This window comes from Colossoma macropomum, unplaced genomic scaffold (genome assembly GCF_904425465.1).
Source record: "Colossoma macropomum unplaced genomic scaffold, Colossoma_macropomum, whole genome shotgun sequence".
Taxonomy (NCBI): domain Eukaryota; kingdom Metazoa; phylum Chordata; class Actinopteri; order Characiformes; family Serrasalmidae; genus Colossoma; species Colossoma macropomum.
Genome location: NW_023494790.1, coordinates 21,662,043 through 21,679,705, shown reverse-complemented (window position 1 = coordinate 21,679,705; position 17,663 = coordinate 21,662,043). Strand labels below are relative to the sequence as shown.

General features: G+C 41.2%; 1 protein-coding gene across 3 annotated transcripts in view; it reads left to right on the top strand.

Annotated features, from left to right (window-relative positions):
- rbfox3a (RNA binding fox-1 homolog 3a) overlaps positions 1-17,663 on the top strand; it is a 482,492-nt gene that overhangs the window by 372,765 nt on the left and 92,064 nt on the right. The window lies entirely within an intron of this gene.

The following is a 17,663-nucleotide window of genomic DNA, read 5'->3' as shown; positions in this document are numbered from 1 at the left end:
CAGGGTGAAATGAATGCAGATGGTGCACAGGGCAGGCAGTTCCTAGGGTGTTATGGGCAATGCAGTAGATTACACTGGCCCAAAGTGCAGATCCATGACCAGCCCTGGGACTGGGGCACTCCTCTGCAGTGAAGCCTCCAATCATATTCCTCCCACTACAAGACATTCTATAGGCTAAAGGGAACGCATAAAAAAGAAAGAGGAGTTGCTTAACTTTGTTTAAAAGTGACTTTGTACCTCTATTTGACTCTGTTTGACTAAAGTTAGTCAATTTTCAGAATTTTCGAAGACAATAATTAGCACTTGCATGCAGATGAACCCTAGAAGTTGGGTTATTACAGTTCAAATTCACATCATACTACACCATACTTTTGTTATCACTGGTGATAACCATGACCTCTAAGCATTAAAGTAATTTAAATAGCATTTACCCCGATGTAAGTAATGTATGCTTTACACATATTTTCCTGTGTCTAATTCATTAGGTATTTACTGAAAGGTTTGGCAAGCTTCTGTTCATTCTCTAGTATCCCTCTATCCCTCCCCACGAGTTCCATAGTACAGCCCGAATGCTGTAATCCTATCCCCAAGCACTGCCAGACTGCGCTATGCCATTTCATTAATTCCAAGCCATTAATGAAGAAAAAAGGGAATTGAAAAAGAAAATATGGCTATCAATCCCTGATGTTGTTGGCAGGTATATAATGAAGTATTTGAGTCCAATTGAATTTGAGCTAATTACGCTAGCCTCCAGATATTACTTCATCTGTACCAGTCGAATTAATGTAACCCTGCATGTGGGAGGTGTGCTTCACACACTCTGAGTCACCCCTGCTGTCACACTCCAACACACACACTGCACACTCCGAGATAAACACGCACCCGTACGCACATACACACACGCGCACGGCTTCATGCTACATAATCTCTCTCCCACACGCAGACGGGCACGCTTTGCTAAGCAGTGAGGAAGCCCCCTGGCTGGCCAATCCTGGCCTTAATTACACATGCAGCACTTTGGAGAGAATGAGATTCCATTAATTCACTTCCACTGAAAATATTAGGTCACTGTGAGCCCTGTTGCGGTGCTCCGTGCGTGAACTCTGAGGAGCGAGAGTAAAGCTCAGACAAGGCCTTTTTTCAATAGCGAGTCATTCATAGTTTATGTGAATCTGTCTGTTAAAGAGTTCTGTCTTCAGCCCCTGTGAGTGGCTTTTTTCCATATTGACTGGTTTGCAGATCATGTCGTTTGTTGACATCACCTGAAATATGTTTCGTTGAAGATTTGGAATCATTATACAAAGGTCATTATATAAAGGATATATATACATATATATATATATATATATATATATATATATACGTGAGAAGCATATATATGTGATTATATATATATATATATATATAATATATAATATATATGAAGCTAATTTAGTTGCCGATAAATGCTTAAATTATTCTAATATGGTAATCCTGTCCAATAATTTTTGAGAAACTAAGAAGCTGTTTTAAAAAATCAGAAAATTTAGATGTGTTCAGAGCTGTAGATGACTCTAAAATGACTGAGCAAGCTGTATGGATCAAAAATATATTTATAATGAAATGAAAATCTTTAGAGAAAATGGGGCTCCTGACAACCGTGCAAGATCTGGTAGACCACCATCTTTGAGAGAGAGGAAGAAATCAAACCCACTCTTGCTTGAGATCTGAAAAAAATCCTCAGGTGTTTCTGTCCATCTTTAACTGTGAGACGACAACTCAACACTATTGGTCTGTGCAGCTGTCAAGAAGCTGTTACTGTTAAAAGGAAACAAAAAAAAATGAAAATTTGCAATCAAACAAAGAAGCTGCTGGTGTTCTCACAACAGTCCAGACGTCAACATCTCAACATCGCTGAATGTGTTAGAATTACTTGGATCGTGAGAAGCAGAAAATGCAACCAACTTCTAATGAACTTTTGAAGTGTGGAAAAATGTCCCTGCAGATTTCTTTGAAAAACTGAAGGCTAGTCTCCTGAAAAGAATAGAAGCTGTAATAAAGACAAAGAGTGAACACATAAAATACTGAAAAAAATTATATTTAGTTGAGGCTTTAACTGAAAATTGAAATAATTGAAAGGTGGTCTCTCTCTCTTTTGCTCTGTATTGTATGTAACAAGACAAGTGATTCCAAACTAAAGATTTGTGTATTCAGAATTGGATTTGAAAGCAGCTCTCTGGACAGCTCTTTTTCCTCAACTGTTCCCCTGTCTTGCACATGTGTGTGTGCTGCCTGTGACCACCTGCCCCTTTCCTTAGATCTGGGCAAAACAGGTCGTTCCTCATTAGAGTTCGCCTCATCAAAGGGTCTGACCAGATAGCGCTCAATATTCAGCGCTCCAGAAGTTCATTTTCCTCTACAAATCACGCAGCTCCTCTCCTCTCTCGCAGCATTTAATATGCAGGCTTCATGTATCCTGACGAGGGTGCGTAATGATTATTTAATGCTGAGATAATTGCTTAAGGGCTGCTTGCGTTGCTCCTCTTATTTGCATGGTACATCTGCAGAAGAAGGCAGTGGATTGGGTGCAGGTTACGGCGGCCTACGTGTGATCTTGACCAAGGCCTCCCCTGGATTTTTCTCCCCAGCCAGCCTCAGTCGCACGGTGAGAGTTATCACTCAAATTGGACTGGCTGTTGTTTCATGTAGGCTGATGAATTATACATTACGAGAGATTGTGAGATTTGCTCTTTTAAGTGCTTTCTGCAGGCCTCATTAGAATGTGGCGAGATAGCTGTTGTTATAGATGTGGACTCGACCCAGCAGCCTCAAGATTGTGTTCAGTGTCAGAGTTTGTAAAGGAGCTCTTGGTTTAACCACTACCACCTAGCATTCTACAGGTGGAATTTACAGTCCTGCAGAAGTTCTGGCACCCCTGGTCAAATCATGTTTTGTTTATTTTCTAAGTGAAAATAAGTTAACACGTCCTCACTTCTGCACATTTTAATGCACAATTACTGTTTATTATCTGAATTGAACACATTGGAAAAAATATATATTTTAAGTTTATTTTATTCCAATTTAATAAGTTGGGCAAATAAAAAGAATTTATGGACTAAAATCTGCAGAAAAATAAAATGTTTGACTTTGATCTCTGTAGAGGATATGTTAACTTATTTTCACTTACAAAACAACAAATCATATAAATAGACCAGAGGTGTTGAAGCTTTTGCATATGACTACATGTTTCTATATAATACTATCTATACTACCTAAAAGTTTTATATCAGAAATTATATTCAAAAATTCTATTAAAAACTTTTCAGTGTAAATATTGTAAACAAGATTACCAGAACGTATTTTTAGATTTTTTTATTCAATATTTGAAACTTGTAGGGAAGAACAAAAGTTATTAAATGATTCACAACGTTTCTTATAAAGTTATCAGCCTTGAGATTTGATTGCCAGTTCCTAAATCCTAGATGTAGGATAAATTTCAAATATGCATACTTGATATTAGGCATGCTGGATAATAATATCTATTAATAAGTAGATATTGTAATCTCATTGTCAATGTTATATAGCTTCACATTGACTATATTAAGGAATCTTATAAAATTGAATACTTTTGTATAGCTTCCTAATTAACAGTACGTGCATCACATTAGAATTATTTTGAACATTTATGCAACAACATTGGTTTTATATTATTGAAAACAAATTCAGATTGATCTTAACCTCCCATTGATCTTAACCTTTCGTCTGCTGCTGATAATACTCTTTAAGATTGATTTTTTTTTTTTTAAGTGAGTTCTCATTCAGATCATAGGAGCTTTGTATTTCCGGCATAGTTATTTAGGACCACTTTGCATGTATTGTGTCAGTTAGAACTATAGTGTTTTTGGGGAAGGTTAATGGCATAAAGGGCATTTAGTGGAATTTGCAGTGATAGCACGTAACGTCACCAGTCTCAAAACAAATCAAATGGCTCAAATTGTCATTTGATGTTTGGCAGCACTTTGCATGCTAATTGCAAATAGCCACATGTACAGAATATGTGTGTGTGCACTCCACTGGCCTATTTTCCTCTCCATAATACAGGTCTGGGTGTTGAGTGCCAGTATGCTAGTATTTTTTATGAGATTGTTTTGTGTGTGTGTGTGTGTGTGTGTGTGTGTGTGTGTGTGTGTGTGTGTTGTTTACAGACAGAACCTATGATTCATGTGTTCTGCTGTATCACAGTGACATGTGCGGGACCCTTCTGCTCTTCTACATATTGGTTTGATTGCCATTAAAGGGACAATCCAACCAAAATGAATAATTTAACCATGGACCTCTTGTAAACATGCCCACTCACATCCTACAGCAGTGTGGCAGTAATTGAGTTTTTAAAACTGTATTGTGTAACAGTATGCTGTATTTTGTTAGTAAAATACTTATAATTAAATAATTGTAAATAAAATAAGAATTTAATAACTCCACTGTCCTCAGGGGCCAGCTTTTTCCAAGGGGTCACATTTTGAGTGACCCTGCTTTAGATCAAGATTTCCTAGGTTAAAGGAAAGGAAAACCGTTTCTGATGAAGGATGGAAGGAACTCTTGAATAATTACAGCTTATTTGGGGTGTGTGCTTCAAGGCGAGTTGCTTGATTTTATTTATTTATTTTTTTCCCTTCTCAGCTGGCTAATGGAGAAAGAAGCTGGGTAGCTAATGTTTTTGCTAGGAAGCTGATTATGACATCTATATTCAGTAGATTCACAGTGGCTAATCTAGCAGTCAAGATTTCTTTATTGTTGTGGGAGGAATTCCCAATAATTACATGATATATTTGTGCAATGCATGCTGGGTATTGTAGTGAGAGAATATTGATGGACGAAAGCACAAAAAGATTGTGAATTTCTTTCAGATCCATCAGACTAAGAGATACATAACACAAGTAACATATTAAATGCTAGCTTTAGGCTCGATTGCTCTGTTAACAGAACATCTCCCACAAACTGGAACACTCTTCTGAAACTTCTTTATCTCTCTCTTTCTCTTTTTTTCACCCTCTTCTATACTTCCCCTTACTATCATGCTCCTGTTCCCTCTTAATCTCTCTTCATTTGGTGCCTTACACTTCCCACTACACTCTCTCTATCCAGCATGCTCTCTGCTCTCTCTTTCCTTCATGAGGATCAATTTAGCCCAACACGATCCTCTGCTGCGTGCGTCTAATTCTAGGACTCTCGCGCAGCTCGCCATTGTGTCATAATCGGTGTGAAATTGATTTATGGCTCCTTTTCCGCCCCTCTAAACAGCTGCTGAGTGATGCCTCCTGTCATAATCTCTCCATGCTGCCGCTCCTCTACCGCGCTCCGCTCCACTCACAGTATATTCGATGGGTATTTCACCTCACATTTATAACTTGATATCTGAGTGGAGCAGAGTTCTTCTTGTGCCCCCTCTCTCTCTCTCTCTCCCTCTCTCACTCCCTCGCTGTTCACTCCTTCATGTGCTCTCTATCTCTGGTTTTTGTGGCTTCAAACAAGCTTGCATTATTAATGTGAATTTTACTAATTCATCTGAACAGAGCAGTGAGAAAGGGAGAGAGAGATAGACTGAGAGATATATAGAGAGAGGGATCTAGAGAGATAGAAAGAAGAGCAGGAAGGAGTGCGAGACAGACAGAGAAAAGGGGGGGAGGCTCTGTAGTGATGGTAAGGATGTACTGGCACACTCTCTAAAGTTTGTTCATGAAGGAGTGGAAGCTGTAGCGATCTACCACCATGACATCCACCAAGCCAGACTCATCTCATCAATTATGAAGGTGGGCAACATTTTTCGGAGACCATTTTTTGTGATTTAGTGACGTGGAAAGTAATGTTCCCTCTTCCTCGCTAGCTCACAGGTGAACACAGACTGGATATACATTCCAAAAATGGCAACAAGGAGCATCTTTGCAAGGCCCCAGATCCCACAGTTTGTTTTATGTGTCCCCTGAGGTCCACCAAATCCAAAAAAACAGTTGTCTTTTTTTCCCCCCTGAGGTCCATTTATGATTTTATGTGGCTTTATATGCCAAAAATAGTTGTAATTCCTTTGTACATTACCATACCTTAGAATTAAACAGGCTGTATTTGTTACTGTGCCTTTAAGACTACTATATGTAAATGATCTCTGTTGTGATTGGCTGTCCTGTATTGTGCCTTATTCAAAAAGCAGCCCAGGCTGAAGTACTCTTTATAACTTCCGCATGGATGTAGGCATTGTCAAGGTGATTCAAGAAGTGCACATAGCCAGACAGATTATAGCTAGTTGGATAACTGGATGGAAGGGGTTGTCCGGGTTCCTCTTCTCTTTTCTCCTCCTACTCTTTGCTCAGAAAAGCTGAGAAGGTTGACTGCGGCCCCTGAGGCACAACTCCCAGTGTCCAAATCGGATGGGCCGTGCTGAATGTGCAGGAGCTGTCGGGTGCTGTGGCTCGTAACATGAGTTAGTGCTACTATCAGAGACTGTGTGTGTGTGTGAGTATGTGTGTGTGTGAGAGAGAGAGCGGGAGAGAGGGAGGTAAGGACTGGGACTGCTGCTAGGACCCATAGCTGTGTTCCACCAAAGCCCAGCTCATACATTACTAATGCTCCGAGCAATACATGTCTCATTCATAATAGATAACCCCGCCTGCACCTGCAACGTATATCATACACACTATAAAGAGGTCAGCCGTTCACTGGCTGCGGCCGGAGGGGGGGCTGGTCTCTGGGTGGGTGGGGTCTCTGCTGAGCCCAACAGTAAATCAGCAATCAGTCTCAGCCTGCTGCCTGAGACCCACTGCAACATAACACTCTTAGCCATACCTATTCAAGCCCACCCCCACGGCCCACTCTACCTCTACACACATACATTCATTCAACCCCCCCTCCCCTCCCTTCCTTCCCCTCAGTTCATGTCTCATAGCCTCTTTCACTTGCGGACAATTTACGGTAATTGAGAGCAGGCAAAAGCTCGGCTCATATGGCGCAGAGGAAAATTGCCTGCGCAAGGCCGTAAATTAGCTAAGCAAAAGGGGGATTCAGGAATTACGTCCGCTTGGCGAGAAATGAGCGTTTATCAGGTGGAAAAAGCTCCGGTGCTGCATGGCAGTGGACGCAGGCAGGCTGGGCTGGCCAGCTGGGCAGTGAGAGGGAGAGAGGGAGAGAGGGAGAGGGAGAGGGAGAGAGAGAGAGAGAGAGAGAGAGAGAGAGAGAGAGAGAGAGACGCCCGGCTGGACAGGGCCATTTACATGGAGCTAATGCTGCAGCGAATGGGCCCTCCCAGCTCGGATGGATGGAGCCTGGCTAACTGTGGACAGTTTCAAGGGAACAGATGCCTGCCCCCATTCCATTTTACACCAAACTCACAGTTTTATCTTCCTCTAAAAACTGGATCCAAATCAATTAGGCAGCGGAGTTGACAAAAGCAAGGCATTTGGAACCCCCACCCTTACATACGGTGGAAGTGAGTATGTTTAGCTATCAGTGTGGATCAGAGAGTGGAGAAGCCATTCAGCTTTATTCATTCCACCTTCAAACGCTTTTTCCCCGCATATCCCCAAACAGTTCTTTTTTTTCTGAAGATGAAAAAAGGTAAAGTAATTGATCTGAGTCCCTTGGCAGTGTCATGGAGCATGCTGTACTGTCAAAATGGAAAGCTACTTGTGTGTGTGTTTGTGTTCATATTTGTGTGTGTGCACGCAGACACTGAACGAACAGAGGATCTGAGCCATCTATTATTTACTGCGTTTTTATTTACCTCATCAAACAGCTGCCACCAACAATCAGATGCCAAATGAGTGCAGTTTATGGCAGGGAAAACAGGCCACAGAGTAAAGGTCTGTTTTATCTGAGGAGTACTTTTAATTGATGGAGCTTTAATGACACAGAACAGAGGGGAAGAGTTGAAGTGCCTTGAACTAAACTCTGGATAAACGCGAACACCAACAGAGAATACTTCTTTAAGGAGGCATCTACTCATAATGCTCAACAAACGTTCTTTATCAGATTTTGGCAATTCATTGACTGAATTTGCTGTTGCATGAGAATCCGTTCTCAGTCTTCATTCTCATCTCGTGAAGTTTTTAACCACTTAAACCAGTCTTAAACATTTTTGAACTTTTTTATTAGTATTTTTTATTTCATTTGAGAGGACTTTTTTATTTAGTTTGAGAGGAGCACCAAAAAAGCCACTTTAGAAAACTGGACACACTGCAGTGACATGTGCTGCTTAATGGCTTTCATTTAATGTTTGAACCGATTTATAATGATCTTACAACACTCGTTAAATGAATTTTGAACATAAAAGTCTTAACTGCAGCTACTGTAAAGACAGGACTTCAGTCTGAAACACCACTCGGCTGTTTGAATGCCTTTCAGTAAGCTGGAAAATTAGTCTAAAGAGTTAGAAAGATCCTGCAGTTATACTGCATACACACTGTGCGATTTTGGCGAAAATCCTTTAAGCATAAATCGAATAACTCACTCATATTTTCCATTGTACAGGACATTCTTGAAAATAAAGGTTCCTAAGTGGTTCTTGGTTTGGACATAGGGTTCTAGGAAAAAACTAGTATAGATAAAAATAAAAAAAGCAAAAAAATTCGTTTGAAGAATTGTTTAAAGAGCCATTCATTGAAAAGTTCTTTAGGGAACCAAAAATGGTTCCTCTATGGCCCATGTGTCAAACACAAGGCCTGCGGGCCTAGTCAGGCCCGTGACACAGTCCTATTCGGCCCGTGAAATTATTTTAATTTTCTATTTTCAGTAGCCCATGTCACCCTGAGATGCACTACAGTCCCCAGTATGTACTGCATGGGGACCCCTTTCCCCCAACAACAATCTATGGGCCAGCGGTTACACAAAAAGAAATGCCTGGTGTCTAGTTCAAGCGATTTTTTTAAAAAACTGCCTAAAACTACTTTTTAGTTAGAATTATTTTTGAATAAGTATTAAGTGCCAATATATTTTGAATAAAGAATGGCCCCTTTGGGTCATTGCAAAATGAAAATTTAGAAATGTGAAAGTGAAATAATGGCTGGCCCGTGGATTTGCTGAGAGGAAATGCCATTGACTTTTCAAAATTTCTGTATAATCAAATTGTTAAGATGGAAACAGAGTCATTCGAAATTCTCATCAAGGGTTCTTTATTAAAGGCAGTGGATATATATAGAACCCTTTGAATGGTTTGAATTGGGGTTCTCTGCATTGTTAAACGATTCCTCTCTGTCATGAGAAACCTGTTGTATATGGTTCTTCAAAAGCCGTTTTATAAAAAATGATTCTGTATTTCACCATAAAGGGGTCCACCATTGTAACAAGTCATTGAACCTTTTTTCATACTGTGTAAAACCCTTTTTGCTAAGAGTATAGAGAAACTTACAATTCTTCACAGTGGTGGTGATGGGAACCAGACATCTGAAGGGTTTACTGCCTTTAAAAGCTCCCTCACAGAAAGCTGTTACATGAAATGGTTGCGAATACACTGGATAATGCCTGAGATATTGTTTTATGATAGGTTTGAGATAAAGTTTTGGACTTTTTAAATACATTTATGGCTAAGGTGTACTTACAGGGTGCTGTATGTACCCAAAGACTTAGTACCCAAAGAAAACTTGTGTGTGTGTGTGTGTATGTGTGTGTGTGTATATGTGGATTTTTTTTTTGTTAATTTATCAGCATTATCAACATGCAATATAAAAAACTCAGAAGAGGTAGGTTCTAGATTCACTGGTCATTTTGGAGAGTAAATAATAATGGCTGTGTTTGCATTGTAGACATTGTGAAATCAGAGTTGGTAAGTTTTGCTATAGTGAACCATTTCACATCAAACTGTAGACAGAGTGTAAATGGTGCAGTTGTTTAGGGAAACCGAGATGAGAGGCTACGTTTACAATACTCAGGCCTGCTAACAGTACAGTAATGAGCTGGTGCAGAGGTGATACTCCGACAGTGTGGAGCTCTGCAGGTTACGTCTTCCTCATTTGAAGTCTAAAGTGCAGCCTGCTCTTGTTTGTGAAGAGTGTGTGCCCATATGCTGCTGTTCTGCGCACATTTGAGCGTGTGTGTGGGTGTGTGTGTTCTCTGCTGTTGGGCCTGCCGTAAGTGTGTCACATCTGCTCCTCACTCCATTACAGAGCTGCACAGCTTTCTAATGGCTGTCCTTACACCTGTACACATACTTGGCTCACATGCCTCTCCCAGTGCACCCTCTGTAACTGCACATTCAGAACAACACCACATGCACACGGTGCTCCCTCACCCTTCAGTTCACTTTACTCAGACCCAACTCCCATTCAAAACAACAACACACACACACACACACACACACACACACTGCTCCCTCACCCTTTAGTTCACTTTACTCAGACCCAACTCCCATTCAAAACAACAACACACACACACTCACACACACACACACACACACACACACACACACTGCTCCCTCACCCTTCAGTTAACTGTACTTACACTCAACTCCCATTTGCTAATTCTTCCCCCCTTTTTTATAATAGTCTAAAAAATTCATGAGCTCCTCCAAGGGCAAAATACTGTACCACTTAGCGGATGAATATTTAATTCTGCGCTAAACTATGTGCAAGCGTGTGAAAGCAGGTATCAGAGTGGACTTCCTCTCCGCACACTGCTGGAGCCTCTTGGTTGGCTGCGTGGAAGGAAACGTTGTTTGCACTTCCTGTGGTGTTGTCAGACGGCTCGGCAAGGCGAGGTTTGTTTTGTAAACAGCCGTCTTCAGCAGCTTTAAATGATTTATCTCTTTTAAGTGGGTTACTCATAAGTAGACGGCATTCATAGTTTTCACTGTCTCTCCCACATTGCTCACGGAAAGCCAGCGGTTTTGCCAGTTTCGGATCTGATATTCATGAGCCGCACACATCCGCCGCTTGCTCTCAGCTTGTCAGCTGGGGTCGTTACCGTGTCGTCTTTACTCTGGGAACAGTTGCTGGAATTATATAAGGAAGACTTGCTTGAGGAAGCGTCTTCCGGACCCTCACAGTCACTGCAATGTTCAGCTTCAGCTGTCTTGAAAGAGGCGGACAGACCCAGAGTGTGAGACAGATAGATAAATAGGTGGTTTAAGACAGACGTTTGGACGCTGCTGGTCAAATTACATGTTTTGTTCATTTTCTAAGTGAAAATAAGTTTACACATCGTCTACTGAGAACACACTACTGCACATTTTAGAGCACAATTACTGTTTATTTGGAACATAAATGCATTGGAAGCATAAATAAACATAAAATGTGGCCTGTGCAAAAAGCTATGGCACATTTTATATTTTGTGTATAGTTCCAATATGTTAAACTGCAAATAAATAGAAATTGTGCACCAAATTGCAGAAAAACACCAGATTTAAGTTTGAGACACACAGTAAATGAGGTAACACAAGTTAAAATAAAAGGTATGTGAGGAAACCAAATAGATGGAGTAACATAATTGAAAATTAGATAAACAAGCTAACAATATACGGGTAGTAGATGCTATATGGAGTTTTTGGAGTGTATATACAAATTCATGAATGGCTCCAAGATTATAAGAAGAATGTAGCTTTGATTTTTTTTAAGTGTTCCATTGCTAATATGTAATTTTGAGTTTGTTTAAATAAATCAAATGGGGAAGGCTGCCTTATTACTTTATAACATGCATTTCTTAGCTGTATGAGGACATCAGGCCTAAGTTATATGTTGTTGCAGTTCCAAAAAAACATGTAGCAATGTTCCTGTGTAAGTCTTGCATCCATAACACATAGGGAACAGACCAGGATGTACCTTGCTAAGACAGACAGGGGTTAGATAGATTCTGTGCATGAATTTGTAGATTTGTTGCTTCTTTTTAGTGAAAGACAGTCCCTCAAAGTTGTGTATACCTCAATATGTCCAAGATTCAATTTGATTTTTGATATTTTCATGTGTTAAAATGTCTTGATTGTACAGAGAACAAACTTAATATTGAATGGATCCACATTGTCAAAACAAAAAATTGCAAAGCAGCTTGTCCTTGTTTATAATAGTGATCTTAGAAAACAGTGTGCCTGGACTATAAACAGTACAACAATAGATAGGATCCACCCAGAGGCCTTGTGTTGATCACTGACAATAGTTTCCATAAAAGACCATTTTCAGTGTTACGACCTTGTTAGACAGACAGATACAGACACTGTAAAAGTGGTTTGTCAGTTAAACCCAAGAAAATACTACATATCAAGACTTCCTGAAGGTCAAGCACATATACATACATATGTTGTGCACATAATATTATATACATAATATATGTTTGTTTATATATATTGTTCTAATATAGCTTAGAACAGCTACTATAAATGAGACTAAGGAGCATGTAAGGGAATATGTCCAGAGTGTGTAAAGAAGCAAGGTGCAGCTCCTTAAGGTCCAGCACTGCGTTGGCCATCTAGACAGACAGACAGATGAGTGGACTAAAGGAAAAGCCAGTTGTTTGTTTTTCTTTCAATGAACAAACATGTCATGTTCTCTGCCTCTTCCCTCTACTGTTACTCCTGATATTTTATGACCTCTTTGTATTGAGTTGCTGGCAGTGGTCTCCCATGAATGGATGCAGACTTTGTACGTGTGTGTGTGTGTGTGTGTGTGTGTGTATTTGCTCTTTTTCTTCATATCAAACACAAAGTGCTCAAGAAGGGCTCTCCTTCTCCTCTACCACACCTCCCTCTCTTCTCTCCCCTGCGATCTTTCACCTCATTCAGCCCCCTCCCCCCTCTGCCCAGTCTCCATTTTCTCAAGCGTCTCCTTTGGCATGTCTTGCAGGAAATTAATTTGATTGGGCAGAGTGCTTGCCAGTCAATATTTTAGGCTGAAGTTGCTGAAACGGTGCAGGCCTGCAGTAAGTCCTCCGACAGCCGACTGGAGACAGGCCAGCACGTCTCTACAAACTGTGTGTGTGTGAGTGAGTGAAAGTGTGAGAGACTGACTCTGGGGGGCCGGGGGGCTATGACCTGACACAGTGCTGTCTGGGCACTGGTAATGGGATGAGACTGGGATGAGCACATTTCTCTGCTCTACTATATGTCTGTGTTTGACTGGGGCTGTGGGCACCAACTAAATAACATCAGTACTACCAAGCATCAAAACATGCATTAAATGAATAAAAAAAAAACTCAGATCTCAAGCAAGATAACTTAACAGGGAAAGGAAAAAACATTCATAAGTTTAAATCACATTAAGGTGAGCAGATTGACTGGAGAACATATACATCACAAAAGATATCCTTTGACAAAATATCCTTCATAAATTATATTCATTTGTGGCCACAAGCATTTCTTACCAGATTACCAGAATGTTGATGAGTTCTCAGCTTGGCTCCGTGCAACAGGGCAGCAGAGAGACACACTCAAACATAGTGCAGCCAAGAAGGCCCAAAATCTGGCTTTGTTTCTCAAAACTAGATGTTAACAGTGCCAGATTGCTCAAACCAACACCTACCATTCATGTATCAACAACAGTTTTCTCTGTTTTTCTAACTTGTGGGATAACTGTCAGTGCTACAAGTTTAAGTTTGATAAACACCTGATGTTACATGTAGCAGTACATGTAGTTGATATATTACAGTAAGCTCTCATGAAAATAAGGCATTTTAAAAATGTGTTGTTTGGTATCACTATTGAATTAAAGCTGATGGTATCAGAAAATTAGAAACGGTCTTCAGCCCAGTCTTCGACTCTGTGAGATGTTTTAGAAGGAAAAATGTGTCATTACCTTGAGTGACACAAGAACTGGTGTGAAGAATTACATTCAATTCTCAAAACTGACAATCGCTGTGGGGGTTTAAACTGATATTTAGTCTGTTAGGGAGAGATTTGGGGAGTTTTTTTGGCTCCTATGTCTCGTGTGTGTAGAGATAGCGATGGCTAATTATCCTCTCTGAAGGTGATCCAGAGAAATGTCTGGGGTCTTGCTGGGTACTGTGGCCAATGGATTGTGTCCAGTGGACAAGTGTGGCTGTGTATGTGTGTGTGTGAGAGCCGGGGTTGATAGGGCTGTCACGGACATTCAGAGGCCACCTCAGGGACGAAGAGGGGGTCAGGGATGCTGTGATTGGGACTGGGCCTCTCCTCTTGTAGGACAGGTTCTAATGTAAAACAGCAGGACAATAAAAAGACAATGGAGAGCCATGATAGCCTTGGCTCCCCACTGCGCTGCCTGAATAGGGTCCGGAATGGCAGCGCGTACGATCGATGGCCAGAAAGGCAGAAAAAAAAAACTAGGGGAGGGGGATGAAGACTGCTGATTAGCGAGGATGGCAGGCAGCAGGAGCACCCCAACTTCACCCAGCCCTTCTCTTTCTCTCTTTCTCTCCCTTTAATCTCTCTCTCTCTCTCTCTCTCTCTCTCTCTCTCTCTCTCTCTCTCTCTCTCTCTCTCTCACTCTCACTCACTCACTCACTCACTCACTCACTCTCTTGCTCTGTTCTACTGCTCTTTTTCTCTCTCCTCAGACTTTGGGTACTGTTTGCCTGTTACTCCCCATGGCATTGCGGTGACATGGCATTTAATAGACTCCCCGGTGTGAAACAAACTACCTCAATTAATTCCTCAGCCTCGGCCCTGGCCTCTACTGAGACACTCACACCAGCAGCCCCTCTGGCTTCCCGAGTATGTAGGTGCGTGTAATAGAGAGTGTGTGAGAGGTGTGTGTGTTTGAGAGAGCGAGTGTTTGTAGGTGAAGAATGGAGAGACAGCATTATTCACCAGCTCCAGCCTGGAAAAAGCGTATTGATCCATTTTTATCTGAAATATATTCGGCAGATATTTGCTTCCTCTGAGATTCCCAATTGACCTTTCCATGCTCCGCCCACAGATGCATTTGTTTGTGGTAACTGTTGTCAGGTTGGGCAAGTTTTACAGTGTTGGAAAAAAAGACATATTTAAAGTAGTGGGAAGTTTTAGCATACAACTAATCTTTTTGACAAAATATCAAAATTAGAGCTTTTTTTAATTCTGAAGATCAAACTGTTAAGATAGGTTGAATGTAGTAGCTAACGTTAGCATGGCTGCAAATTTGTCATCATTTCCACTATGCCTAGTTTTGATTAGCCTCAACAACGTAGTCCACCTCTGTAGCATAGCATATTACACCTGACACTATGTATGGCCATTTCAGTCAAATTTAACATTTGAAATTCTAAGGCATTATTTAAAAAAAATCTAATAATGCCATCCTCAACACCACAAAATTCTGACTCAATCCTTCCAGAAGCTCAACAGTGTGGAGCAGCTCTGGACAAAGATGGCCACACATTCTCATCCGATAGAACTGGACTTCTGCCTGTGTTCTGTAAAGCTTGTCCAACAGTAACAGTAATAATGTAACAGTTTCTATGAAGAGTGCATCTGTAGGTAGATCTGGGACCCATTTGTTGGGTGTTTATCACAGATGTCAGCAGGCCTTTAGTTGTGTTGAGTATTACTATAAGTGTAATAAGCAGGTGTCTGCTCTTCATCACTCTATTCCTAGTCTTTCTCTCACACTGTAAATGAGGACATGTTGGCTTCCTGTCAGGAGCGCTGCTGCTGTCCCTTGTCTTCACATTGTTTGTGTGGGTGTGAATGCGCCCGTGTGTCTTAACCATGGAGAGCAGCGTGCTGCGTTATTCGGCTCACATAGCCTGGAACACATAAAGTAAAGCTTCTTACACACATACTCGACCTTGAGATCTTCTAGGATGTTTATAGCTGCTTCTCGACGGCCCAGGTTGGGGCGTACGTGAGCGTATATGTGTGTGTGTTTGTTTGTGTGTGTGTGTGTGTGTGTGTGTGTGTGTGCGTGTGTGTGTGTGTGTGTGTGTGCGTGCCTGTGTGTGTGTGGCAGTGGCGGGGGTGGTGCTGGCAGGGCAGGCCGCACCCTATCCTGGGGCTTGACCATCTGGGCTTATTGACCGGCTGCTCAGTGATTCCAGGAGGCTGCTAGAGAGAGAAAGAGTGAGCGAGAGATATGGAGACACAGTGGAAAAAAAGTGTAGTTCACAGTGTACAGTCTTCAGCCAGCCTACAACAAGTTGACCTGCACCAGAGCTAAGGCTGACCCCTAACCTGAGCCTGTCTCTGGTGTGAGTGTGTGTCAGCCTTCAGCTTTAAACACACGCACCTAATGCGTGAGCTTTCGATCCCCAGGGTTTCTTGCGTTCTTTTTCTTCTTTCTTTTTTGTGACTGGAGCCACTTTACAGAGAGAATACCTCACCGTATGGAGGTACTTGAATTTTAACAAAAGCATTGTCAAAGACAGAGTGAGAGGGATACTTCACCGTGTCTGTGTGTGTGTGTGTGTGTGTGTATGTGTGTGTGTGAGAGAGAGAGAGAGAGAGAGAGATTGAGATGAAGAGAGCGCTGACTCAATCCATCAATGATTCAACAGGCCGGGCGAGCAGGAGAGGGCTCTGTATCTGCCCTGCCAGCACTACTGGACTCAGGCAGAAACTCTATCTCTCCTGGGGCCGGCAGGCCTCCACACCCCGGGACCCTCCGAGATACACACTCCGGCCCGGGGGAGCTCACGCACACACACACACAGAGCTATGCAGAGAGCAGGCAGCTATATGACCGGGTCGACCGCATCTCTAGCAGATAAGACATGATCCTGCCATCTGCTCAAGAGAATACACATGCACCATATACACCTCCCCCAACATCCACACATGCATCTCATACTCTTCTGTTCCTACTGATCACCTTCACATTGCACTGTAAACCCTTTTAGAACACTCTCTGACTTGTATGTAGATTATTTCAGCACAATTCTTGTATAAATGAATACTCTGCCTCGTTAATGTCTGTGTAAGGTTCTTTTCAGTGTAATTTAAAAGAGAACTACCACCAAATTTTTAAACTTCTGCATAATTTGGCCATAAAGATGCACTGTAGAGAAACATATTGACTGATTTTATTTACAGTGGTGGTGAGAGGAGGATCAATATCTACAATGCAGATAAATCCATTTTATTTACTGTCCGAAACAATCAGTGAACCTACATGTCTGCTGAGCTCTTAAATATAATGTTGATAATGGTAACATAGTACTAAAGAGTAATAAAGGTAGTAACAAAGTAAAAAAAAAAATATATGTTTTGGGCTAAAACTTTGTTGCCAAACTATCATAAACCAATACTTCAGGCCTCAGGCAGTATATTTATAACCATTTCATGTAATAGCTTCATTAAACGCTTCAGACATCTGGTTCTTATCACCACCACTGTGAACAATTCTGATTCAGTAAGTTTAAATGGAGAAGTTTTCATCCAACCACTCTGAATGACTTAACTTGCTTGATTTATACAGAAATTGTTATAAATCAGTGGAATTTCTCAGAAACAGCAGAAAAAATAGGCCTGTCAAAACAAGCTGTGTTAGGTTTGTAAAACATTCTTTTAGCATTGCAGAAACTTGATTAATGCAGACTTGAATATCATCTGATACTGTGATTGAGATATATTTGGAAAATAACATTGTATCAGTGTCCCCCAGCGCTGTGTATGTATGTTTTCCTACCAAGGCAGTTAAACAAGGTTCAGCTACTAAAATTCTGCCCATGTAGTGGAACTGAACACGTCAGGGTCATTTTCTCATTCAGCAGCTCAGCTCTTTGGAGCGCAGTATTGTGTGTAATTCTTCGTTATTCTGACCTCT